The following is a 27,213-nucleotide window of genomic DNA, read 5'->3' as shown; positions in this document are numbered from 1 at the left end:
GCGATCTTGGCTCACTGCAAGTTCCGCCTCCCGGTCACGCCATTCTCCTGCTTCAGCCTCCTGAGTAGCTGGGACTACAGGCGCCCACCACCATGCCCGGCTAATTTTTTGTATTTTTAGTAGAGACGGGGTTTCACCGCATTAGCCGGGATGGTCTCGATCTCCTGATCTCGTGATCTGTCCGCCTCAGCCTCCCAAAGTGCTGGGATTACAGGAGTGAGTCACTGTGCCCGGCCAAGTAGTGTAAATTTTTGACTGCTCTGGAATGCAATATTTTTCCAAGGATTTTCTAGAGGCTGGGATGTTCAAGATGAAGGTGCTGGCAGATTTGGTGTCTGGTAAGGGCTAGTTTTCTGGTTCATAGATGGCTGTCTTCTCCCTATGTCCTCACATGGGTGAAAGGACTAGCTAGCTTTCTGGGGGTCTCCTTATAAGGGCACTAATGCCATGAGGGTAGAGCCCCCATGACCTAATTACTTCCCCAAAACTCCGCCTCCTAACACTGCCACCTTGAGGGTTAGGATTTCAACATAGGAGATTTGTGGAGGACACAAGCATTCTGGCTATTGCACAGGGTTTCTCACTTCTATCAAGGTTAATACTCAAGATGAGCATGTTCTGTATGAACTTTTAACAAAAAAATTCACTCTTTGTTATCTGATGTATAATGAAAAGATGATGATTTAGAAAACCTAGATTTATAGTGACAGGAGATTTTGGGTAAGTCTCTGAGCCTCAGATTCCATCTCTCTCAAGTGATAATGTTTGTTAGACCCATCACTTAGTGTCACTGGGAGCATCTAAGGAGATGTAGATGGAGTGATATTGAACATCACTTATAAACTCCCGAGTGATGTTCAAATATTGGAAACTAGGAAACATTAAATAATTGTACTTTTACAATGTGTTCTATTATTCCATTATATAGAAAACACATACTCATAACAAAAAATACAGAAAAAAATTTCAAAAGTGAGAGGGAAAACAATCCATTATAGGATTTAAGGTGTTATTAGATTAAAAGTGATACCTCTTTGAGTTGGATGATGTAGTGGATGGAATTGTGGCCCCTGAAAAGATATGTACAAGTCCGTATTTGGAAAAAGGGTCTTTGCAGATGTAATTAAGGATATCAAGATGAGATCATCCCAGATTTACTGGATAGACTCTAAATCCAATGACAGGTGCTTTTATAAGAAGAGGAAAGTGTAGGGGAAGGTCATGTGAAGAAAGAGATTGAAGCGATGTGTCCGCAAGCCGAGGAATGCAAGCAGCCACCAGAAAGCTGGAAGAGGTAAGGAATGATTCTTCCCTAGAGACTTCAGATGGGGGATGGCCCTGCTGCCACCTTGATTGCTGACTTCTGGCCTCCAGAACCACGAGCGAATGCATTTCTCTTGTTTTAAGCTGCCAAGTTTGTGTTAATTTGTTACAGGAGCCCTAGGAAACTAACACAGAGATGCCCACCATAAAGAAAACCTGACAAATTTCATTATGCCAGAGAATGAGCACAGCCTTGAAAGACAGAAACATGTGTGATTGGCAATCTGTGACACACAGCTTTCCTAATGAAAAGATTTCTCTGTCCTTTTTAAAGGTGCACAATCTCTTTAAATGGACAGAAGCAAAACAGCACTAAAAACTGTAATAAAGGCAATTTAGGAGAAGGAAAGTAATCACAGCAAATAATACAGATTGAGTCAGTTGATCAGCTGTATCTTGTGTTAAGAAACGACTCTTGGCATCAAGTTAAGTACATAAGCATTTCTTCTTTATCTTATTTTATTTTGTTTTATTTCATTAACACCAGTGTCACTTGCCAAGCAATTTCTCTTTGAAGTGGAGTATGGTTGGGAGGCTGAGGCAGGAGGATTGCTTGAGCCCAGGAGATTGCGATTGCAGTTAGCTATGATTATGCCACCATACACCAGCTTGGGTGACAGAGCAAGACCCTGTGTCTAATAAATAAATAAATAAATAACAAAAATAAAGAAAGAAAATAAAGTAGAGCATGGAAGTAGAAAAAAGAAAGGGATTAGGAATGGTAACAGTTAAAGGACAGAGAAAAAAGCACCTAATTGATTCAGAATTTACACCACATTGGCTCAGACTTCATCTGTCCTTTCTTTTGACTTTACATTTAGTTATGTTTAAACAGTTTAATAAAGAGATTGATTCTTATCAAGTAAAGTTGGAAAAAACTCATTGTTTAATTTGGGCGAGTCTGGGCAAAGTTCTTGGCTATTTGAGCAATCTTAATGTGGTACTTGGCACCTACAGCTTAGTCAAAGCCCAAATTTATAATATGGATTTTCTGTGTCCTAGGACTGACCTTTTCTCCAGCAGGATTTTTATAAGAATTTCCTGCCCAAGCATACGTCAGCTGAATTCAAAGTCTGCCTGGTTCCTATCTTGCCTAGCCCCGGTCTCCCTTAAATTCTTATTTTCTATTCACTTGGCACATGTCTACGGTTGTTTTATTGTTAAAAAGAATAATAAGCACCAGCTATCTCTAGACACTCCTGTTTTCATACGCACCATTTGATTCTTGCGATGATCTTGAGAGGTGTCTATTATCATTTTCATTTTATATATGAGGAAACTAAGGAACTGTGACCCTGGAGGTACAATGTGGTAAATAGAAATCAAACAGAGCTGAATTCGATTTCTGACTCCAAATTCACAGATAGCTGTGTGACTTTGGATGGATAAATGGCATAAACTCTTTAGCTAAGCCTCAGTGGTCTTGTAGGTAAAATAGGGCAATATTCCATTTTTTGGTGTTCTAAGCAGCCTTTTATTTTCACTTCTTATTTTATTTTATTTTATTTATTTTTTGAGATGGAGTCTTGCTGTGTCACCCAGGCTGGTGTGTAGTGGCGCGATCTTGACTCACTGCAACCTCCACCTCCCGGGTTCAAGCAATTCTCCTGCCTCAGCCTCCCAAGTAACTGGGACTACAGGCACCTGCCACCATGCCCAGCTAATTTTTGTATTTTTAGTAGAGACGGTGTTTCACCATGTTGGCCAGGCTGGTCTTGAACTCCTGCCCTTGTGATCCACCCTCCTCGGCCTCCTAAAGTGCTGGGATTACAGGCATGAGCCACCGTGCCTGGCCTTCCTTCTTATTTTAATGTTTGAAATTGAGTCGTGTTTTAAAATTGATTATGTCTTCTTCTTTTTTTTTTTTCTTTTTTGAGACAGGATCTTGCTCTGCCATGCAGGCTGTGGTGCAGTGGCGTGATCTCGGTTCACTGCAGCCTCGACCTCCTAGACTTAAGCAATCCTTTCACCTCCACCTCCCCAGTAACTGGGACTACAGGCATGTGCCACCACACCAGGCTAATTTAATTTATTTACTTTTTTAAAAATAGAGACAGGGTCTCACTACGTTACCTAGGCTGGTCTGGAATTCCTGGCAACAAGCAATTCTCCTGCCTTGGCCTCCCAAAGTGTTGGGACTACAGGCGTGAGCTACCGCACCCGGCTGCCTATGTCCTGTAAAGCATTACCCTATAAAGCTATTATTAAACTGATTACATGTCTTGCCACTGATAGGGTTTGATAAAAGGGATTTAATGATACATTCCCTCCAAGCTTCTCATAAGGCTTAAAGCACTTGGTACGGAATCAGCTTAAGAAATGGTATTATTACTTCTCATTGACTTCGCCATGGGCTGCATTACTAGTAAGTGGCAAAACCTCAACTAGAATCAAGTTTGTAACTGCAGTTACAGAATTCCTTCTCTTCTTGCCCAAATTCTAGCCTCAAACAGTGAGGGGAGAGGCTCCTTATATTAGCTGAGAGTTGGTCCCTCATGTCATGGCGCAGACTCCTTGATTCTCACAACTCTGCCTGCTCTTCTAACTCTGCTATATTCATCAGGCACAAATCATGTGAACCCATCAACATTTGAAATTTGACATTTTAATCCTTAAACCAATGCACAGAGGACTTTCATAATTATGATTTGTTTTATTAAGTTGTCATATTGTCTTTCAGATACGGTGCTTCTGGGATAACAGGAACCAGGTAAAAAATAAAACAGGCTAAAAGGCAAACAGAAAGGTAAGTATTAAAAGCATTGAAATGAAGTCAAGCCATTAGCCTACTCCAACATACTGTTTCAGTTTTTGCTTTTTTTTTTTTTTCTCCCTAGAAGGAATCAACAGTTCATTATTATACTATGATTGGTGCCCATGTTACCCTACCTGGTGAAAGGGACTCTGAACTGGTGAGGGGAGTGTGGCCAAGAATTACAACCATAAATTTGGTGTAGTGGACATCTATTATTATTATTGTTGTTGTTGTTCTTACAACCATAAATTTGGTGTAGTGGACATCTATTATTATTATTGTTGTTGTTGTTCTTTTATTTGCCTGCCTACCATCCAATCTTCATTCTTTTCCATTGAAGGAGCTCTGCCTTTCCTCAGGACTTATGATTTGTTGGGGAGCAGGACTTATCCTAGAGGTGGTTGAGAACCTCAGGCTTGAACGATCGGCACATTTCATCCCTTTGGCCACTATATTTGGTTCAGGAATCAGCAAATAACTTACTTTTTATTTTATTATTATTATTATTTCTTCACTTAAGAGTCCACCTTTGCTAATGGGAATCAAGATCAGTTGGTGATTGGCAGGCCTCTAGCCACAGGCCAACATTGGAACTAAATCCTTAATGAGGCGTTGATAAGGATCGTTTTTCAGGATCTCCCAGCACCATTAAGGAAGAGGCTTGCTCTGAATGCACTGACCCCTTGAGCCAGGCAGATATTTTTGTGAGCAGTGAGCTTACTGTGGTACCACAAACTAATAACTTTGTTAAACCATACAATTCCCTCTTTTTGAATCTAGTGTTTATCAGCCAATTATTTGAACTTAATTCAACCTTACTTTAGTGGGAAGGGAGGGCAGAAAGCAGGTGAACCTGGTGCTCTGGGAGGTATATGGTAGGGTACGTATAAATGAATAAACTCATGGTCTGATTTGTAAGTGAGCCTCCTATAAATTTGATTATCATGAGCCAAGCCAATTGATACGCGATCTCAACTGGTGCTAATTTAACAAATTTAAATTTCAGAACCTACTTGCACATTTGAAAAATCACACCCAAAACAGAAATGGTTAACAGTAAGGACCATCTTAAAGATTCCTTAAAATACGAAATTTTAAAATGACCTATTTGTTGTTGTTTTCTTTTCTTTTTCTTTTTTTTTTTTTTTGAGATGGAGTCTTGCTGTGTTGCCCAGGCTGGAGTGCAGTGGCGCCATCTCGGTTCACTGCAACCTCCGCCTCCTGGGTTCAAGCGATTCTCCTGCCTCAGCCCCCCTCGAGTAGCTGAGATTACAGGCGGCCGCCACCATGCCCAGCTAATTCTTGTATTTTTAGTCCAGATGGGGTTTCATCATGTTGGCCAGGCTGATCTCGAACTCCTGACCTCAGGTGATCCACTCGCCCCGGCCTCCCAAAGTGCTGGGATTACAGGCGTGAGCCACTGTGGCTGGCCTGTTATTGTTTTCTTGAGGGAGAATTAGAATTGGTGTTTGTTCTTTGGTCTGGATGCACTGTGTGGGTGATCATTGAGAGTTTTGGGGCTGATTGGTTTGACCACTTTTACAAGTCCTCAGCCATCAAACTTTTTGATTCTTTGTGTGGTTGCTGAGATATTAGCTATGAAAAGTGACTATCAGCACAGCCTTAGAAAGATGTTCTAAGATGTTACTTGATAAAGTGATTCAGTCTTTCAGAAGGTTTACATCTGTGACTATCCAGGTAAGGCATTAGGTTCTAGAGAAGGGGATGGAAAGTTGAAGGAATGTCCAATTTATTTGCAGCATATTCAATATAAACAATGCCCTTTAGAGGATATTACTTTTCATTAAGACTTGATATTCCTATGTGAGCTGGAAAAAAGTAAACTATTAATAGACTTGCTAGGGTTTTTACTTATTAAGTGTAGGGAACACTGAATATCTACTATTATATGGCCTGGGTTAAGTAAATGTTACTTTTTACACAATGTAAGTGCAAGATACTGTCAAAGTAATTTCATAATCATTTCAAAAGCCAGATAAAGGCACTTGCCATAAAGGTTGTAATGTTTTTTAAATGTCAGAGCAGTAACTGAGCAATTATAAGAGTTAGGGCACATTTTGTTATTAATTTGTCACTCTTACTATGACATTAACTTCCTTCCTCCAAATTGCTCATTTGACATTTTTCCAATTCGAATTGTGTGAGGAGCTTCACAATGGACATTGCCTCATTTTCTTCCTTCCTTTCTTCCTTCCTTCCTTCCTTCCTTCCTTCCTTCCTTCCCTTTCTCTCTTTCTCTTTTCCTCCCTTCTTTCCTTCTTTCCTTCCTTCCTTCCTTCCTCTCTTTCTTTTTCTTTCTTTCTTTTACTTTTTCTTTCCTTCTTTCTATAATTAAAAAGAAAACCATACAAGTTAAGCACAAATACTTTTATGTAAAAGGAATTTTCAAATGATGAAAAAGCAAATGTTTTCTTTGATTCCTACCCAATCTTACTTCTCTTTCCAGAAGTTACACTGCTGTGTAGCATATCCACTTCCAGCCCCTTCTCTATGCATTTATGAAAAAATATGTGCATATATCAGTGTATGGTTCTATTTTTGGTATGTGTGTTTATAAATTGGATCATAGTGTATATACTTCTTTGCAACTTGCTTTTTTCACTTAATGAGATGTGTTAGGGATCTTCCCATATCAGCACATGTAGATTTTATTCATACAGTCATTCAACAAATATTTATTGAGCACGATTGTGGATTTTATCGTGGCTCAGCAAATATTCACTCCCCTTTCCCCAACTCCCCAGGGGAGAAGTGTATTTCCCTTCCCCACTGATGTGGAGCTTGTTCATATGAGTTGCTTTGGCCAAGGGAATGAGAGTGGTGGAAAGGACAGTGTGCCAGATCCTAGCAGAAGCTTACAGAAGCATGGCACGTTCTGCTAGCCTTCTTGGGCTCCTGCCCTCCACCAAAAAAATTGTATGTCCCCCATGTTCTTCAGCTGAGCCCCTTGCTTAGAAAGACACATGGAGCAGACCTGGACCCAACCCACAGCCTGGACCAGAGTTGCTACCATTGAATATAGAGCCATGAACAAGAAATAAATGTTTGTTGCTGTAAGCCATTGAGATTTTGGAATTTTTGTAACTCGGCATGATCCCAGCCAAAGCTGATTGGTACAAACACCTGCTATTTGCCAGATATTGTTCTAAATGCTAGGAAAACAACACAAATCCCTGCTCATATGGAGCTTACACTGTGTGTTAGTCTGTTTTTGCATGCTACAAAGAAATAGCTGAAGCTGGGTAACTTATAAAGAAAAGAGGTTCAATTGGCTCACTATTCTGCAGGCTGTACAGGAAGCACAGCACTGGCATCTGCTTCTGGGGAGGGCCTCAGGAAGCTTACAGTAGTGGCGGAAGGTGAAGGAGGAGCAGGCACGTCTCATGGCGAGAGTGGAAACAAGAGAAAGGGGAGGTCCTAGACTCTTTAAGACAGCCAGATCTCCTGTGAAGTAACTGAGCTATTAACTCACTCATTACCAATAAGATGGCATTAAGCCATTCATGAGAGATCCACCCCCATGACCCAAACATCTCCTGCCAGGCCCTACCTTGGGGGGATCACATTTTTTTCTTTCCTTTTTTTTTTTTTTTTTTTTTTTGAGACAGGGTGTATTAGTCCATTTTCACACTGCTGATAAACACATACCCAAGACTGGGCAATTTACAAAAGAAAGAGGTTTAATCGGACTTACAGTTCCACATGGCTGAGGAGGTCTCATAATCATGGTGCAAGGCAAAGAGGAGCAAGTCACATTTTATGTGGATGGCGGCAGGCGAAGAGAGAGCTTGTGCAGGGCAACTCTCATTTTTAAAACCATCAGATCTTGTGAGACCCATTCACTATCACGAGAATAGCACAGGAAAGACCTGCCCCCATAATTCAGTCATCTCCCACTGGGTCCTTCCCACAACATGTGGGAATTATGGGAGCTACAAGATGAGATTTGGGTGGAGACACAGAACCAAACACAGGGTCTCACTCAGTCACCCAGGCTGGAGTGCAGTGGCATGATCTCAGCTCACTGCAGCCTTGGCCTCCTAGGCTCAAGTGATCCTCCCACCTTGGCCTCCCAAGTAGCTGGGACTACAGGCATGCGCCACCGTGCCCGGCTAATTTTTTGTATTTTTGTAGAGACGGGGTTTCACCATGTTGCCTAGGCTGGTCTCAAACTCCTGGGCTCAAGTGATCCACCTGCCTTGGCCTCCCAAAGTGCTGGGATTATAGGTGTGAGCCACTGCGCTCTGTAGGTTCACATTTCAACATGGTATTTGGAGGGGACAAACATCCAAGCCATATCACATTGAAAAGCAGGGTAGTATTCTATGGAATGGTTGAACCATGGTAAGGCATTGTCTCTTTTTCAGTCCCATAGGTCTTTTGTAGATAATGCTTAGCATGCAATGTCTGTGCGTCCTCAGTGCTTCTGCCATCTCCATCCCCTCCTTCCCATTGCCACCATTACCTGTTCACTTGTCCTGTCTCCACTTTCCACCTTGACCGTGGAGCCAGTAAAAATCAGTCCTTTCTCTAGGTTCTCCCCACCCTTAGATGGCCCCATGCATTGTGATGGCACAACTTATAGCCATAACCTTGCCTCACACGAAAGACCCTTTCGCCTTACTTACAAAACACAGCGTCGGGCCTTCAATGTCCACCCCTCCCAACTTTCCAACCTAATTCTTTCCTAACTCTTGCACTCTCATGTTTGGCTAGATCAACCTGCTTACTGCCCAGGGCACACATCCTATAGTGGGCTACAGTGGTGAGCTAGTCAGAATACCCCTTTAGGACTGAGACACTCACTCCCTCCGCTGCTGGGAGTGTTGGTGGATGATGGCTTGCATTTGAGTTCCTCTCTGGGGATTGCTGTGAGCTGAGGAGAACCACCTCACACAAAATTGACATTCCTTTCTCTATATCCAATGACTGGTCAAGGGAGGGGCTATAAATACTTGCTCCACCTTGTCTCTGAATAGTCAATCCATGGGATTGGCTAAGGCCTTTTTTTTTTGTGATGACATTGAGGTCCAATAACTTTCTCTGCAAAATTCTACTTCCTTCACTCCCCACAGGGATTGATCCAAAGTATACTCCCTAATACATTTTTCTTTTTTCTCCGTGGCCTCCCCCAAACATCACCTATTCCGTAGCATTTTCCCTGACTCCTCGGCCCAGAAGACCTTACTCTCCTTTTGAATCTCTATTAGGAGCACTCATTTTTTTTTTTTTTCAAGATGGAGTTTCGCTCTTGTTGCCCAGGCTGGAGTGCAGTGGCATGATCTTGGCTCACCGCAACCTTCGCCTCCCGGGTTCAAGCGATTCTCTTGCCTCAGCCTCCCGAGCAGCTGGGATTACAGGCATGCGCCACCACGCCTGGCTAATTTTGTATTTTTAGCAGAGATGGAGTTTCTCCATGTTGGTTAGGCTGGTCTTGAACGCCTGACCTCAGGTGATCTGCCCACCTTGGCCTCCCAAAGTGCTGGGATTGGAGACATGAGCCACCACTCCTGGCCTTAGCATGTAGGTTTTTTTTTTTTTTTTTTTTTTTGACAGAGTCTCACTCTGTTACCCAGGCTGGAGTGCAATGGCACGATCTTGGCTCACTGCAACCTCTGCCTCCCAGGTTGAAGTGATCCTCCTGCCTCAGCCTCCCGAGTAGCTGGGACTACAAGTACGTGCCACCATGCCTGGCTAATATTTGTATTTTTAGTGGAGTCAGGGTTTCACCATGTTGGCCAGGCTGCTCTTGAACTCTTGACCTCGTGATCCGCCCGCCTTGGCCTCCCAAAGTACTGGAATTACAGGCGTGAGCCACTGCGCCCGGCCAAACAGCACTCTTTTCATACTTCCGTTGCGGCACTATGGGAGCTGGCAGGTTGAAAGGGAAAGAGCCTGGACTTAGGAGCCAAGCAGGCTGGGACTCCTCCACTTGCTAGTTGTGTGGGCATGGCCTCTGCAGTTTTTCTTATCAATAAAACAGGATTACAAAATGGCTTCTTCATACGATTGTTGTGAGCATTAAATGAGATAATACAGACAAAAGTGCCTCCCACATAGGGGGTGCCCAAATTCAAGATCTTTCTACATTTTTCTTTTTCCCTTTTTTATATCTTGTATCTTTACTGATTATATCAGTCATTTGTTGGCTTTTCTCATCTGCAGATAAGCTTTGTAAGGGCTGGAATGTGCCTTGCTTATCTTTTTAAAAAATTTTTGTTTTAGGTTGGAGGGGTACAGGTGCAGGTTTGTTATACAGATAAACTGTGTCATAGGGGTTTGTTGTACAGATTATTTAGCCACCTAGGTACTAAGCCTAGTGCCCAATGGTTATTTTTTTCTAATCCTCTTGCTCCTCTCACCCTCCACCCTCCAATAAGCCCCAGTGTGCGTTGTTCCCCTGTATGTGACCATGAGTTTTCATCATTTAGCTCCATCTTATAAGTGAGAACATATGGTATTTGGTTTTCTATTCCTGCATTAGTTTACTAAAGATAATGGCCTCCAGTTCCATCTATGTTCCCACAAAAGATATGATCTCATTCCCTTTTTATGGCTGCATAGTATTCCATGGTGTATATGTACCACATTTTCTTTATCCAATCTGTCATTGGTAGCATTTAGGTTGATTCCGTGTCTTTGCTATTGTAAATAGTGTTGCAATAAACATTCACGTGCATGTGTCTTTACGGTGGAATGATTTACAGTCCTCTGGTTATATACTCAGTAATGGGATTCCTAGGTTGAGTGGTAGTTCTGCTTTTAGCTCCTTGAGAAAGTACCACACTGTTTTCCATAATGGTTGAACTAATTTATACTCCCACCAACAGTGTGTAAGTGTTCCCTTTTCTCCACAACTTCACCAGCATCTGTTATTTTTTTACTTCTTAGTAATAGCCGTTCTGAGTGGTGTGAGATGGTATCTCATTGTGGTTTTCATTTGCATTTCTCAATATCAGTAATATTGAGCTTTTTTTCATATGCTTGTTGGCCATATATATATCTTCTTTTGAAAAAATGTCTGTTCATGTCCTTTGCCCACTTTTTAATGGGGTTGTTTTTCTCTTGTAAATTTGCTTGAATTTCTTAAAATGCTGGATATTAGACCTTTGTCAAATGCATGATTTGCATTCTGTAGGTTGTCTGTTAACTCTATTGATAGTTCCTTTTACTTTGCAGAAGCTCTTTACTTTGATTAGATCCCATTTATCAATTTTTGCTTTTGTTGTATTGCTTTTGGCATCTTCGTTATGAAATCTTTGTCCATTCCTATGTCCAGGATGGTGTTGCCTAGGTTGTCTTCCAGGGTTTTTATAGTTTTGTGTTTTATATTTAAGTCTTTAATTCATCTTGAGTTGATTTTTGTGTATGGTGTAAGGAAGGGGTCCAGTTTCAATCTTCTGCATTTGGCTAGCCAGTTATCCTAGCACCATTGATTGAATGGGGAGTCCTTTCCCCATTGCTTGTTTTTGTCGCCTTGCTTATCTTCGGTTTTACACGGTGCTTAACACAAAGAGCTTAATAAATGTTGAACTGCTCTAGTGTTCTATAGCACCCTAGGGTGACTGTTATAAATAACAACAATTTATTGTCTATTTTCAAATAGTAAAAAGAACAGATTTTTGTTTGTTTGTTTGTTTTTTGAGATGGAGTCTTGCTCTGTCACCCACACTGGAGTGCATTGGCACAATGTTGGCTCACTGCTACCTCGGCCTCCCAGGTTCAAGTGATTCTCCTGCCTTAGCCTCCCGAGTAGCTGGGACTACAGTCATGCGCCACCATGCCCAGCTAATTTTGTTCTGTATTTTTAGTAGAGACCAGGTTTTGCCACATTGGCCAGGCTGGTCTTGAACTCCTGACCTCAGGTGATCCACCCGCCTTGGCCTCCCAAAGTGTTGGGATTACAGGCGTGAGCCACCACACCCAGCCAAGAACAGATTTTGAATGTTCTCAAAAAAAAAAAAAAAAAAAGATAAATGTTTGAGATGATGGATATGCCAGTTACCCTGACTTGATCATTACATATTATATACATATATCTAAATACCACGTGTACCCCAACATATGTATAATTATTACACTTCAATTAAAAAATAATAAAAGCAAAAAAAAAAAGTTGTTGAATTCAATACTACTTTGGGATAAACCCTTCTAGTTTGTCTTTGGAACCAAGAATTTCCATGTTGTATCTCATAATCCATGAATTTATCACACAAATAAAGGAGTCCAGAATGCCTATTTATGAATTCTCAATAGCAACTGTAATTGAAAAGAGTTCTGACAGCCCTTGGGATGGCCTTGTCTTTCTCTGCAATCACCATATGGGAACCCAAGCTGCAAACAAAGGTACACTTATGGTGTTTGAAATCAGATAACAGCTAAGGAATTCCAAAGCAAACCACACACACTGGTGTTCCTATGATTAAAGTTTATTTTAATCTAATTTTTTTCTATGACCATAGTTGAACATTCTAAAATAATTTTAAAAGTTAGTACAGGGGCTGGGCGCGGTGGCTCACACCTGTAATTCTAGCACTTTGGGAAGCTGAGGCAGGTGGATCACTGGAGGTCAGGAGTTCAAGAGCAGCCTGGCCAACATGGTGAAATCCCGTCTCTACTAAAAATACAAAAATTATCTGGGCATGGTGCCAGGCGTCTGTAATCCCACCTACTCAGGAGTCTGAGGCAGGAGAATCACTTGAACCCGTGAGGCAGAGGTTGCAGTGAGCCGAGATTGTGCCATTGTACTCTAGCCTGGGCAACAAGAGCAAAACTCCATCTCAAAAAAACAGAAACAAAAAACAAAAAACAAACACAAAAAAAACACAAAAAAAGGGCCGGGTGCCGTGGCTCAAGCCTGTAATCCCAGCACTTTGGGAGGCCGAGACGGGTGGATCACAAGGTCAGGAGATCGAGACCATCCTGGCTAACCCGGTGAAACCCCGTCTCTACTAAAAAATACAAAAAACTAGCCGGGCGAGGTGGCGGGCGCCTGTAGTCCCAGCTACTCGGGAGGCTGAGGCAGGAGAATGGCGTGAACCCGGGAGGTGGAGCTTGCAGTGAGCTGAGATCCGGCCACTGCACTCCAGCCTGGGTGACAGAGCGAGACCCCGTCTCAAAAAAAAAAAAAAAAAAAAACACACAAAAAAGAAAACCACTGGGGCAAAAAGTGACCAAGTTAGCATAGTGACTTAGCATATGTCTAAGACATGTTTCTTAAATGAATAAATGAATAGGTGAATGGGTGTGGCTAGTGATGGGTGAAGTTCTGTAGAAGGCATACTTTCCTCTTCTAACACAGTTCAGTCACCTTTAGGGAAAATTGAAGGGCAGAATTGGACCTCTTTCCTATGTAGCCACTATGTAGGCGTGGTTGCTGGGGTAAGTGAAACGGTGCCTGTTGTGTCTGACAGTATCATTTTGAAGGGAGCATCTATGGTGATAATAATGTGTTGTGGGAAGGGAACTCTGTTTAAAACCCCAGGGAAGCTTTAAGTCCAAGTTTCTTTTTTAAAATTTTTAATTATTATTATTATTTTTATTTTTGTAGAGATGAGATCTCACTATGTTGCTTAGGCTGGTCTTGAATTTCTGGGATCAAGTGATCCTCTTGCCTTGGCCTCCCAAATTGCTGGGATTATAGGTGTGCGTCACTGTGCCTGGCCTCCAAGATTCTTAATAAGCATTAATGATCCATGTCATAAGTTGGGTTCCCCGTGATGTGAACAGTGAGACTGAGTTAGTGTGCAGGATGTCTATTAAGGAGAGCACTTGGAATCAATACTGTGGAAAGGAGAGGAAGGAAGCAGAAGTGGCCAGAGAGAGATGCTGAGCTGTGATGCAGGCCCAAAGACTGCTTTGACTTACCCCTACAGAGACTTCTAGAGCTAGATTGCCCTTCAAAATTGTCCCAAGTTGGGCCAAGGTGACCAGTCCTTTATAGCCTTGCCTCAATCAGTCATTGCATGTTGGTCATCCACAGGACAGTGTGATTTGGGGTGAGATGTGTCTCTGTGGCTGAGGCAGACTCTGAAGGGGCTGGCATTTGAGGGCTGTGTGCTCACAGCACTCTATTACCTGGGCCTTCCTCACAGGGGGATCTGGGCTGTGTATATCCATAGTCAACACAGCCTGCTTTGCCCTATCCCTGTCCCTCCTCCTGCCCTCTCCTTCTGCCTTTCTTGCCTCTCCCCCGCCTGCTTTTTTTATTTTTCTTTTTTTTTTGAGATGGAGTTTCGCTCTTGTTGCTCAGGCTGGAGTGCAATGGCCCGATCTTGGTTCACTGCAACCTCTGCCTCCTGGGTTCAAGCGATTTTCCTGCCTCAGCCTCCCGAGTAGATGGGATTACAGGCATGCACCACCACGCCCGGCTAATTTTGTAATTTTAGTAGAGACATGGTTTCTCCATGTTGGCCAGGCTGGTCTTGAACTCCTGACCTCAGGTGATCTGCCTGCCTTGGCCTTCCAAAGTGCTAGGATTACAGGAGTGACCCACCGCACCTGGCCTCTCTCTCTCTTTTTTTTTTTTTTTTGGAGACAGGATTTTGTTCTGTCTCCCAGGCTGGAGTGCAGTGGTGCTATCTCGGCTCACTGCAACCTCCACCTCCCGGATTGAAGCGATTCTCATGCCTCAGCCTCCAGAGTAGCTGGAATTACAGGTGTGCACTACAATGCCCAGTTAAGTTTTGTATTTTTAGTAGAGATGGGGTTTCACCATGTTGGCCAGGCTGGTCTTGAACTCCTGACCTCAAGTGATCCGCCCTCCTCAGCCTTCTAAAGTGCTAAGGTTACAGGCAGGAGGCACCGTGCCCGGCCTTTGCTTCCCCTTTCTAACCCAGCAGCACTAAAGGCTTGTGGTCTCCATGCCTTTGCTCATGTTGCCTCCCTTCTCAGAATATCCTTCTCCTCCTTTGCTGAGCTAACTTTCACTCATCCTTTAGATTAATTTCTGGGCATCATCTCTTCCAAGACATTTTTCTGGATTCCTCAAAACAAAATACATGCTTCATCATTGTGCTTTCAAAATCCCCTGCACCTGGTGCCTCTTTGCAATTCTATTGTGTATCTCTTGTTCCAGATCGGGAGCTCCTTCAGGGCCTGGCATTAGCAAAGTCTGACATGGGGGTTCAATTCATGTTTGTCAAATGAGTGACTGGATGGAAGAATGACAGAGTTGACAGAGTCTGTTTACATCGCTAATACATGACTATGTCATTCTATTGGCTAAGAAGTTACAAAATAGGTCTGTTATAACATCATGTGTGTTGATTCAGACATTTAAATTCATAATAAATAGGTCTCTCAAATTTTCTTAATCCTTTTTCATCTGGCTGGCTGGTTATTTTGTGAAATGAATAACACACAGGATACTTTCTTGAACTTCTATTTCCCAACCAGTGGGTTGGGTCACTTTGGTGGATCATGAAGATGTGCTTGATGAACCACAATATCCTTAGTTTCCTGATTCTGTTACCAATTTCTGTCTGGCAAGGTAGAATTTAGTGGTAACTGTAGTAGAGAGAGGAAGTGGGACAACATGGGGAAATATGTGAGTGTCTGGAGGTCAAGTGTTTGGGATGTGGCTGTTGAAGAATTGGATGGGAGAAAGCAGGAGGCAGGAGGCAGCACACCCTGCCTTGTCTATACATTCTGCTTTGCACAAGACTGATGAACACAGATATTTCAAATAACTGAAAATGATGTCTCAACAGAAGCCTCCTTCTGTGGAATTGGCTGCTGTTGCCAAGCCCGGATGAGCTGAGCATGGAAAATGAAACAGAGCATGAACTGAGGATGTAGACCACTCAGAGAGGCATGTCCTTGGTAAAAGAGAAAATCTGTCCTGTATATGTCTGTGCAAAGAACACTCTTGTATTAGAACTTCTGGTTGCAAATGATAGAGGCCCAACTGGAGCCACCTTAGAGAAAAAGGAGGATTTATTGGCTCTTGTAGAAAACCCTGTAAAGAGAGAGGTGTAGCTGGCTTCTGGGAGGACAGGGACAGAGGCTGGTCCCCTACTAGCATGGAGAGTGAAGCTTTCTTCGTGTCAATTATCCTCTTTTAGGGGCTTTTCCACAAGACTGGTCCACTGATGACAGAAGCTTCTAACTCTCATCTGCCCAGATTTCATTCATCCAATTCATAAAACACATATCAATGGAACACCTATAACACTACAGACACTTTTCTAGGTGCTGGAAATAGTAGGAGAAGAAATGCAAGAAAATAAACTCTGCTTGTATTCTAGAGGAGGAAATTCAGACAGTAAACAAAAGTAAAGAGAAATATTTTACAGCATGTTAGAAAGTAGTAAGTGCTATGGAAAAAAAAATCAAGCATAAGGCCAGGCACGGTGGCCCATGCCTGTAATCTCAACACTTTGAGAGCCAGAGGCCAGTGGACCACTTGAGCCCTGGAGTTTGAGACCAGCCTGGGCAACATGATAAAACCCGTCTCTACAAAAAATACAAAAAATTAGCTGGGTGTGGTGGCTTATGCCTGTAGCCCCAGCTAGTCGGGAGGCTGAAGTGGGAGAATCTCTTGAGCCTGGGAGGTGGAGGCTACAGTGAGCCATGATTGCGCCACTGCACTCCAACCTGGGTGACAGAGTGAGACCCTGTCTCAAAACCAAAACAAAAACAAAAAAAAAGAAAACAAAATTAAGCATAGAGGAGGGATAGGACGTGCTGGGGTGGGGAGTTGCAATTCAAATCGAGTAGTCATGGTGGACCTTACTAGGAAGATGACATTTGAGCAAAGATCTGAAAGAAGAGAGGGAGTGAGCCATGCAAATAACTGAGGACAAAGGACTGAAGTTAGGGAGAACAGCAAGTGCAAAGGACATGAGGTAGGCAGGTACTTGGCATGTGTGAGGAACAGCAGTGGGTCTAAGGCTAAATAGGAGTGAGCAAAGACATGAGGCCAGGGAGGTAAGAGAATGCGGGGCAGATTCTGTAGAGTTTTGTGAGTCATAGCAAAGACTTTGACTTTGACTTAGAGTATGAGATAGGCAACTACTAGAGGGTTTTGCATGGAGGAGTGACATTACCTGATTTGCATTCACCTCTGGCTTCTGTGTTGAGAGTGAACTGTAGAGAGGCAAGGGTGGAAGTAGGAAGACCAGTTAGGTACCTATTGCAATCATTCAAGGGAGATACGATGGTGGCTTAGACCAGGTTGAGCCACAGTTTTGCTGTCTGAGAGAGATTGATCCTGTCAAGTTCCATGTAAAAACAGAAAGAAGTCTGTGGGGTCATATGGGTCACACGGGCACAAGTATGACTGGTTACCGCACTGGGAGCGGTTAGATGGAGTGGTGGAGGGGACGGTTTATATCAAATGTGGGGAGCTATTTCTAGAAGAAGGGAAGAGAAAGCAGCAGATCATGATAGCTATCTATTTCAGGTGTTGTTTACTCAAGCCTACTTTGAAATTACACAAGCATTCTTCTGCCTTTCACTGCATGTTTGAATAGCTATGGGAAAAATTCTCTTCCTGTAACTCACACAATATATTCCACTACATCCACGGACTAGTTTGCTGAAAAATCAAGCTAAGGTTTTTGTGAAGAACCGAGCTGTGAGTGGATTTCATCCTAACACAACGTCTTTTAGAGTTCTTGACTTCCCTCCTAGAGAAGTTTTCTTTGTTGAAATATAGCTTACTCAATTTCTTATTACTGTCACAACAAATGACTTAAATGGTTCCATATGCCTGTGCCTGGTTTTCTGAAAAACTACCTCTTTAGAATGCCACCCTGATTCTCTGAAAAGAGAATGTGTGACAAACATTACAACATTTATGTCATCTTATCTTCAGAATGACTCTGGAAAATGCTGGACATAAATTTAGGAGTCTTAAGAGTAAAATAGGCTCTTCCGACATGGCTGTTACAATTGCAATGAAAGATTCTAAAAACAGAAATGGTAGTCTTTTTATATTTAACCATGATATAAATTCAATGACTGGTCCTTAAACAGTGGTCTCTTTCCTCCAATTTTTTTTTTTTTTGTCACAAAGGCATGACATGATGACAACTTCAACCATTTCAGACTGTATCCACTATTAAAATCGAGCTCTCTCACAATGGCGATGCACTCCTCCGCTTCAACTTTTATTTTATTTTATACTCTTGGTTTAGAATGAGTTTAATGTTATCACTTTGCCTCTTGGGAAAAGAAGCTGAATATTTCTTTCTTTTTTGTTTACAAGCTTACCTGTGGCCTTCCTAGAGTGAGATATTTAGACTTTGTTTCTATTGTATACTCTCTGAGTACTATGAGGTACATCCAGATGGAAATAATTATTCCCAGGTGGGACTAATCCTTGTTAAGGCACCATTCTGTTCACCACTGATTCCATGGTCTACACTTTCTGACAGCCAATAGTCACCTTCTGTACCCTCAATGACCAGCTAGCATGTATCTGCCACTTCTCTCTTTTTCTCTTTCTCTACTCTTCACCCATTTTTTTCTCTCCCCTGGATTTAGCACAAAAATGTAAATGGCAACACAAAAATTTGTTCTGAAAGACTAAATCCATGTTACATCTTGGAAACGATGTATAATGTGTTAGATCATTAACTTACATGGAATTATTTTATTTTGATTTTGATTTTTTTTGAGACGGAGTTTCGCTCTTGTTGCCTAGGCTGGAGTCCAATGGCGTGATCTCGGCCTCCCGGGTTCAAGTGATTCTCCTGCCTCAGCTTCCCGAGTAGCTGGGATTACAGGCATGCACCACCACACCCAGCTAATTTTGTATTCTTAGTAGCGACGGGGTTTCTCCATATTGGTCAGGCTGGTCTCGAACTCCCGACTTCTGGTGATCCGACCACCTTGGCCTCACAAAGTGCTGGGATTACAGGCATGAGTACCTGCCCAGCTTACACAGAATTAGAATGTAAGAAATGATAATGTGTGCCCTAAGTGCTTCTGCTATAAAGGAGAGGATGGAAGGAGACTTGTACTCCAGTGGGGAAGAGTATTTTATTATCACTGATATTGTTTAGAATTGGCAGACTAATTTTCATTCATGCTGTTGTTTTCAAACTCCCTAAAGACAATGCCCTTGTTTATTGCCTGTCCTCAGGGCTCACTGTTATTACTGCTTCCACTTTAGTTCATCATTTTCTGGTATTTATTAAGAAAAAAAAAAAAGAATGAAAACCACATGAGGACAGCGATTTTTGCCAGTTTTGTTCATCAGTGTATCCCAAGGACCTGAAACAGTGCCTAGCATATATCAGATGCTCAATAAATGATTTTTTTAATGAATGCATCTATTATGAGATATTAGCACAAACTAAAGAAGGTATAGAATCAATTTGTAAGATATAAAGAAAAATGTAGCAAATACTCACCCAGCTGACCTAATAAATATCATTTAACACTACTACATCCCTTGAATAAACTTCGCTTGTCATATCTCTTTCCATTATTCCAGAGGCTACAGCAATCTTGAATTAATCTTTCTTTTACTTTTTCTATTTTACTGTATTATTTGTTTTCATTCTTGAGTGTGGATTATTTTGTACATACTAAAGAATGTTAGGTAAATAACAAATGCCCATATATCTACCATCTAACTAAAGCAGTGAGTTATTACCAAGACCATTGATGTTTCTGTGTTCCTCCTGATCTGAAAAGGCCACATCTTCCTCCCCTTTTCTAAATTTTGTGTTTCTCATTTCCTTGCTTATTTTTTTAGGCTTGCTACATTTTAATGTAGGAATATAAAATATTCTTTCATTTGACATTTTAAACTTCATGTAAATGGTAAAATATTGTATATATTCATCTATAACTTGCTTTTTGTGATAAGCATGTGTGTGAGAGTCTACTGCTCTGGGGACCAATTATGCCAGCTGTGTACTGCACAACTCTAGGGGGCGCTGTTTGCCTTGAGGTCTGGGTGAATGATAACCCCTGGAGTTGTACAGTGTACAACCTGCTTGGCTGTACATAAGGCTGTGACAGATTGTGTTTCCAACTATGGCCACAAAATATCTCCCATCCCAGAAACTTTTTTGCAATGTGACCTTGTCATGCCCCCATCAAGAAATGGAGTCTATCTTTCCTTCCTGTGGATCTGGACTGGCCTTGCGACTTAACTAATAGAATGTAGTAACTTCCAAGACCAAGAAGTAAGAGATCTATAACTTCTTCTTTTATCATTTGTAATACTCCAAGCTGATTACTCCAAGACCACCATGTTGTGAGGCAGTCTAAGCTGACCATATAGTAAGAGAGAAGCCACTTGGAGGAGCACTGAGGTGCCAGACATGTGCGTGAAGCCATATTGCACCTCCTACTTCAGTCCAATCACGAACTGAATACAGCTGAGTGAATGACCCCAGCTGATGCTATGTGGGGCAAAACTGCCCAGCTAAGCCCTGACTAAATTCCTCACCTGTAATATCATGAGCCAATAAAATGAAACTAGAGTAGCCCTTCAAAACATTCCCACTTGTCCTGAGTTGGACTGATTAGTCATTGGATGTGGCCACACCAGCAAGGAAGGTGATCTTGGACCAGGCAGCTCTCTGCAACTGAGGCAGTCCCTGAGGTCCCACCGCTGCAGGTGAACTGCCAACAGCACTAACAGAGAGTCTTTAGGTTATTCTCTATATAAGATCATGTCATCTGCAAACAGGGACAATTTGACTTCCTCCTTTCCAATTCGGATGCCCTTTATTTCTTTCTCTTGCGTAATTGCTCTGGCTGGGACTTCCAGTACTATGTTGAATAAGCGTGGTAAGAATACGCATCTTTGTCTTGTTCTGGTTCTTAGAAGGAAAAGCTCACAAGTATTTTTTTTTTTTTTTTTTTTGAGACGGAGTCTCGCTCTGTCGCCCAGGCTGGAGTGCAGTGGCGCGATCTCGGCTCACTGCAAGCTCCGCCTCCCGGGTTCACGCCATTCTCCTGCCTCAGCCTCCTGAGTAGCTGGGACTACAGGCGCCCACAACCGCGCCCGGCTAATTTTTTGTATTTTTAGTAGAGACGGGGTTTCACCGTGGTCTCGATCTCCTGACCTTGTGATCCGCCCGCCTCGGCCTCCCAAAGTGCTAGGATTACAGGCGTGAGCCACCGCGCCCGGCCGCTCACAAGTATTTTATTGTGTGAATATCTAACTATTATTTAACTCTTTTCCTATTGATGGATATTTGGATTCCTGCGCTCATCAGATATTCTTTTGTATTTTCCAAGTATGTTAAAGTTTTGCTGTTCATGTTTGAATCCTGAATGACCCGAAAAGTGATTTTTTTCATGGTTTTAGGTAAAGATCCAATTTTTTCATACAAATGACTGTTAATTTGCAATAATGCCTCTGTCATATATCAAGTGTCTGTGTGTTTTGATGTCTTCCTGGGTTACTGATTGTGTTATTGTGTTCCGCTGGTTCTCATGTTCTCATGTCTATCTCTGAGCCAGTGTCTTAGTGCCCTAATTACTATAAATTTATAAGCTTGGAGCAGGGTTCCCTTAACCTTGTCATTCTTCTCCACGAGTGTCTGGGCTGTTCTTCACTCTGCTCTATCATATAAATTTTAAATCAGTTTGTCAAATTTCACACACCAAAATGTCTTAGAAATTGTGTGTGTTCTGTTTTCTATGAAAATGTCTTTATTTTAGAAGTAATCTGTATCTTGCTGAAATCTGAGAAACACTCAATTGAGGGATTTGCTAGCCATTTGTAGTGGGTTGAATGGTGGGACTTCCAGGCTGTGTCCACATCTGAATCTCTGGAACTTATAAATGTGATCTTATTTGGAAGAAGCGTCTTTGCAGATATAATTAAATTAAGGATCTTGAGAGGAGGAGATTTTCCTGGATTATCCAGGTGGGCCCTAAAGCCAATACTGAATGTCCTTATAAGAGAGACACAAAAGGAGAGACAGAGAAGAGGAGGCAAGGTGTTCATGGAGGTGAAGATTGGAGTAATGCAGCCAAAAGCCAACAGACACAGCCACCAAAAGCTGGAAGAGGCAGAAAACAAATTCTCTTCTACAGCCTCCAGAGAGAATGCCGCCCTGCGACACCTTGATTTCAGAGATACCAGATCTCCAGAACTGTGTGAGAATGTATTTCTGTTGTTTTAAGCCACCCAATTTATGGCAATTGGTTACACCAGCCACAGGAAACTAATACACCACTCATTCTTTGTTTTCTCTAAGCTGTTCTCCTGTATTGTTAGATCCCTAGAAAGCAACATACCAGGGGCATATTATTATCAATATAAATGTTAATAAATATAAATATCTTCACTGGTTGAAGCCAGATATTATGTCCTTTAATTTTTTAAAGTGTATGAGAAATGACCACATAAAAAAACATATGCATCTGTGGCAAAACACCAGCTCTAGCTCCTAGGAAAAGGTCAAAGCAGAACATTCCTGTGGGTGAGATGAGTCCATCCCCTCAGTAAATCCAGGAAGCAGAGCATGTTGGGGAGAGCCACAAGTTTATTATTAACATAAGTTTTGGTTAAGACAAGCCAAAAAGAAAAATCTTGGTCAGAGTTACTCAGGTAAGCTGCTCTCATGGTAAAAAGATGGTGCAAAGGCAATGGGCTTCTTGGTAATGGCATCCCTCAATATGCTTAGCGCTTGAGTCTCCTGCTCCATTCTGGACTGGCTGCACATGTCCAGTGCACTGCTGTCATCCCAAGATATCCCTTCACGAACTACCTGGGAACTCCCTTAATCTGTTTACTACATTGAATCTCCTGTTCCTTGTGTCTTATATCTTCCTATGTCTTGAATTACTCTTCATATTTTGGTGAGCTCCTCCTCTAGTAGCTTCTTGGGAAACTGTGCTTGGGGAACAAGTATTTTGAGAGCTTGCATGTCTACAAATATCTTTATTTACTTACTCTAAAATGATAGTTTAGTTGAATAAAAATGGTAGCATGAAAATAATTTTCCTTCAAAAAGTTAGAGCTTCATTGTTTTCTTGCTTCCTTTGCTGCTGTTAAGAAGAATAGAGCCATTCTCCTATCTGTTTCTTTGTATAAAATCTATTTTTTCTCTTCTAGAAACTTCTGTTTATTCCCATTGTACTGACGTTATCTTGATGTAAGCCTATTTTCTCCCACTGTGCTGTGTTCTAGGTAGGCTCCTCTTATCTGACAATTCACGTCCCTGAGTTTGGAAAATTTTTTTTTTTTTTTATTCTTTCAGTGATAATTTTGCCACCTCTGTTTTCAGCATTCTTTTCTATAACTCACATTTTTCAGGTGTTGTTACCACTTTGGCTAGTCATTTAATTTTTTCGCGTTTCTTTCCTCACTGTTTTTCTTCTTTTTGTCCTTGAATTTCACCCTTGAGTTTTTAATTTCTGCTATCATTTTACTTAACCAGACAGAATCTCTAGTTAGATGTTGAATAGAGGCAGTAATACTCCTTGTTTCATTCTTGATTTGACTTTTAAGGTAATGTTCTCATGTTTCAGATTCAGGTTAGGTTGATTTTAGGTCTTTGGTAAATAACTTTTATTAGGTATCTGTTATTCTTAGATTGTTAGGCAATTTTATTCCAAATAGACATTGAATTACATTGAATGCTTGTACTGTATTTGTTAAGATAATTTGTTTTTTTCTGTTTTTATCAGTGAATAAAAATAATGGATTTTCTAAAATTAAATTAACTTTACCTTCCTGGGATAAGCACAATTTAGTTGTAATGTTTTCTGTTCTGTTCATTGCTGGATTCAGTTTGTATATATTTTGTTTAGGTTTTTATATCTGCATTGCTGAGTGAAATTGTTCTGTAGTATTCTTTGCTTATACTTTTCTTTTCTGTTTTTGCTATGGAGGTTGTATATAGCACAGCTCTCATAACAGTTGGAGAGCTAGAGAGTTTTCTTTCTATTTCTATTCCCTGGAAGAATGTTTATAATATTGGAATGATTTCTTCCTTAAATGCTTAGTAGAACTTGACAAGCAAATAATCCAGGCATGATGCTTTTACATATTGATTTTATTTCCTCATTGTTTATAGGACTAAAGATTGCTGCTTTTCTTTGAGTCAGTTTGAGTTGGTTATATTTCCTAGGAGTTTTGCCTTTTTCAAGTTCTAAATATATTGGCATTAAAATTTTCATAGTATTATCTCTTCAATACACCAGTTTTTGACTTTGTTGATCCTCTTTGTTGTTTGTTTTTGTTTTTTTGGCTTTTTTTCAGAGACGGGGTCTTGCTCTGTGCCTAGGCTAGAGTGCAGTGGTGTGATCATAGCTCACTCTAACCTCAAACTCCTGAGCTCAAGAAATCTTCTCGCCTCAGCCTCCTGAGGAGCTAAGACTACAAGCATGTGCCAGGTAATTTTTAAAACTTTTTGTAGAGAAAGGGTCTTGCTATATTGCCCAGGCTTGTTTCAAACTCCTGGCCTCAAGCAATCTTCCCACCTTAGCCTCCCAAAACACTGGTATTAGAGGTGTGAGCCACCATATCCAGCCTGTCTTCTCTTTTATTATTTAACTTTATTATTTCTTTCCCTTGGGTTTATCCTGTTTCTCTTTTACTAACTTTTTAAGTTCAGTGCTTAGTTCATTACTTTTCATTTCAGCTTATTTCACAATTTTACCTTTTTATTTCTAAGTAATTATAGATTCACAGAGAGTTGTGAAAATAATAAAGAGAATTGCTATGTACCCTTCACCCAGTTTCTCCCGGTGGTTACATCTTGGGTAACCATAGTACAATATCAAATCCAGGAAACTGACATTGGTACAATGTGTATGTATAATTTTTTTTTTTTTTTTTTTTTTTTTGAGACGGAGTCTTGCTCTGTCACCCAGGCTGGAGTGCTGTGGCCAGATCTCAGCTCACTGCAAGCTCCGCCTCCCGGGTTCCCGCCATTCTCCTACCTCAGCCTCCCGAGTAGCTGGCACTACAGGCGCCCGCCACCTCGCCCGGCTAGTTTTTTTTTTTTTGTATTTTTTAGTAGAGACGGGGTTTCACCGTGTTAGTCAGGATGGTCTCGATCTCCTGACCTTGTGATCCGCCCGTCTCGGCCTCCCAAAGTGCTGGGATTACAGGCTTGAGCCACCGCGCCCGGCCTGTATGTATAATTTTATGCCATTTATCACGTGCATTGATTTGTGTAACCCCACCATCACAATCAAGACACAGAACAGTTCCATCAATACCAAGATCTCCCTCCTACCTACCGTTTATAGTCACACGCATTCCCTTCCCAGCCACCATGCCTAACTCCTGGTAACTACAAATCTGCTTAACGTCTCTACTAGAGTTTAATCGTTTCGAGAATGTTATATAAATGGCATCATACAGTATGTGACCTTTGAGATTGACCCTTTTCACTTGGCAGAGTGCTCTTGTGAGCCATATACGTTGCATATATCAATAGTTTGTTCCCTTTTATGGCTGAGAAGTCTTCCATGGTAGGGCTATACCACAATTTATTTAACCATTCATCGAATGAAGGACATTTAGATCGCTTGCAGATGTTGATTTTTACTCACTTATTAGAAAGAACTATCCAGGAGCTTTTATGTAGAATCCTTGAAATTTTCTATGTAGACCATCATATCATCGAAAAATAGGGATGTTTTTATTTATCCCTTCCTGATCTGTATGGCTTTTATCGTCTTAATGCACTTACTAGGATTCTAGTATTATGCTGAATAAGAGAGATGAGAACAGACATCTTTGCTTTGCTTTTGAACTTAAGAGGAAAGCATTCAGTCTTTCACCATTGTGTATGATGTCAGCTACAGAGTTTTTGAAGATGTTTTTTTATTAAGTTGAAGAAGTGCTCCTCTATTCTTAGTTTTCTGAGCATTTATTTTATTTTATTTTATTTTATTTTACTTTTTTGAGATGGAGTCTTGCTGTGTCACCCAGGCTGGAGTGCAGTGGCGGGATCTCGGCTCACTGCAGCCTCTGCCTCCCAGGTTCAGGTAATTCTCCCGCTCAGTCTCCCAAGTAGCTGGAATTACAGGCATGCACCACCATACCCGGATAATTGTTGTATTTTTAGTAGAAATGGGGTTTCACCATGTTGGCCAGGCTGGTCTCGAGCCTGACTTCGGGTGATCCACCCTCCTCGGCCTCCCAAAGTGCTGGGATTACAGGTGTGAGCCACCATGCCCAGCCAGTTTTCTGAGCATTTTAATCATGTATGGGTGTTGAATTGTTTTTGCATCATTTTTAGGAGACAAAATTTACATATAAAAATGCATTATTTTAACTATTTTAAAGTATACAATTTGGTGTTTAGTGTTTTTTAGTATAAACACAATGCTGTTCAACCAACATCACTGTTTAATTTCAGAACACTCTTAATACCTGAAAAAGAAACCCCACAGCCATTAAGCAGTCACTTCCCATTTCCCCTGCCACTCAGCCCCTGACAACCACTAATATGCTTTCTGCTATGAATTTATCCTGGATATTTCATGTACATGAAATCATATAATATGTATCTTTTTGGCTGGCTTCTTTCACTTAGCATAATGTTTTCTACTTCATCCGTGTTGTAGCATATGTCAATACTTCATTTCTTTTAATGGCTAAATAATATTCCATTGTATGGCTATACCAAAATTTGTTTATCCATTCATCAGTTGAGCTATTTCTACTTTTCATCATTATCATCATTTGAGCTGTTCATCATTATTCATCATTTGAGTTATTTCTACTTTTTGACTTATGAATAATGCTGTTATGCATGTTCACATTTGAGTTTTTGTATAAACACATGTTTTCAGTTCTCTTGGGCATATACCTAGGAGTGGAAGTGCTGGGTCATATAGCAATTCTATGTTTAACTTTTTAACAAACTGTTCAAATTTAGTGGTAGGCAAGATAAAGGCAAGCTTTTAGCTGGTCTTTCAGATGGATCAGAGGAAATGATTACAATTCTTGTGAATGCAATCTATTCTACTCTTTCCCACACCAGCACTAGAAGGCAGAGTATTATTTTCAAGGCTACCACTGAGGTGGGGAGTGAGGATGGGAATAGGGTAAGTTAACATGCCACACAGTTTGCTGTTCTTACTGAGATTCAGCTTGTTTTTCTTGATTAAGCACTGGGCTGGTCATTGCAAGCTTCTGCTTGTTTCCAGAGTTCTACAAAAATTGATTTTTT

At 41.3% G+C, this 27,213-nt stretch overlaps 1 long non-coding RNA gene across 1 annotated transcript in view; it reads left to right on the top strand.

Moving 5' to 3' along the window:
- Window positions 1–1,094: 1,094 nt before the first annotated feature.
- The window catches only part of LOC135969053 (uncharacterized), a 43,234-nt gene continuing 17,115 nt past the window's right edge, over window positions 1,095–27,213 (top strand). The window contains exons 1-3 of the long non-coding RNA XR_010584116.1: window positions 1,095–1,294; window positions 4,004–4,069; window positions 24,285–24,418. This is a non-coding gene — a long non-coding RNA (uncharacterized lncRNA). The remainder of the gene's footprint in view (window positions 1,295–4,003; window positions 4,070–24,284; window positions 24,419–27,213) is intronic.

Source organism: Macaca fascicularis, chromosome X (genome assembly GCF_037993035.2).
Source record: "Macaca fascicularis isolate 582-1 chromosome X, T2T-MFA8v1.1".
Taxonomy (NCBI): domain Eukaryota; kingdom Metazoa; phylum Chordata; class Mammalia; order Primates; family Cercopithecidae; genus Macaca; species Macaca fascicularis.
This window is presented reverse-complemented; position numbering and strand designations above follow the sequence as displayed.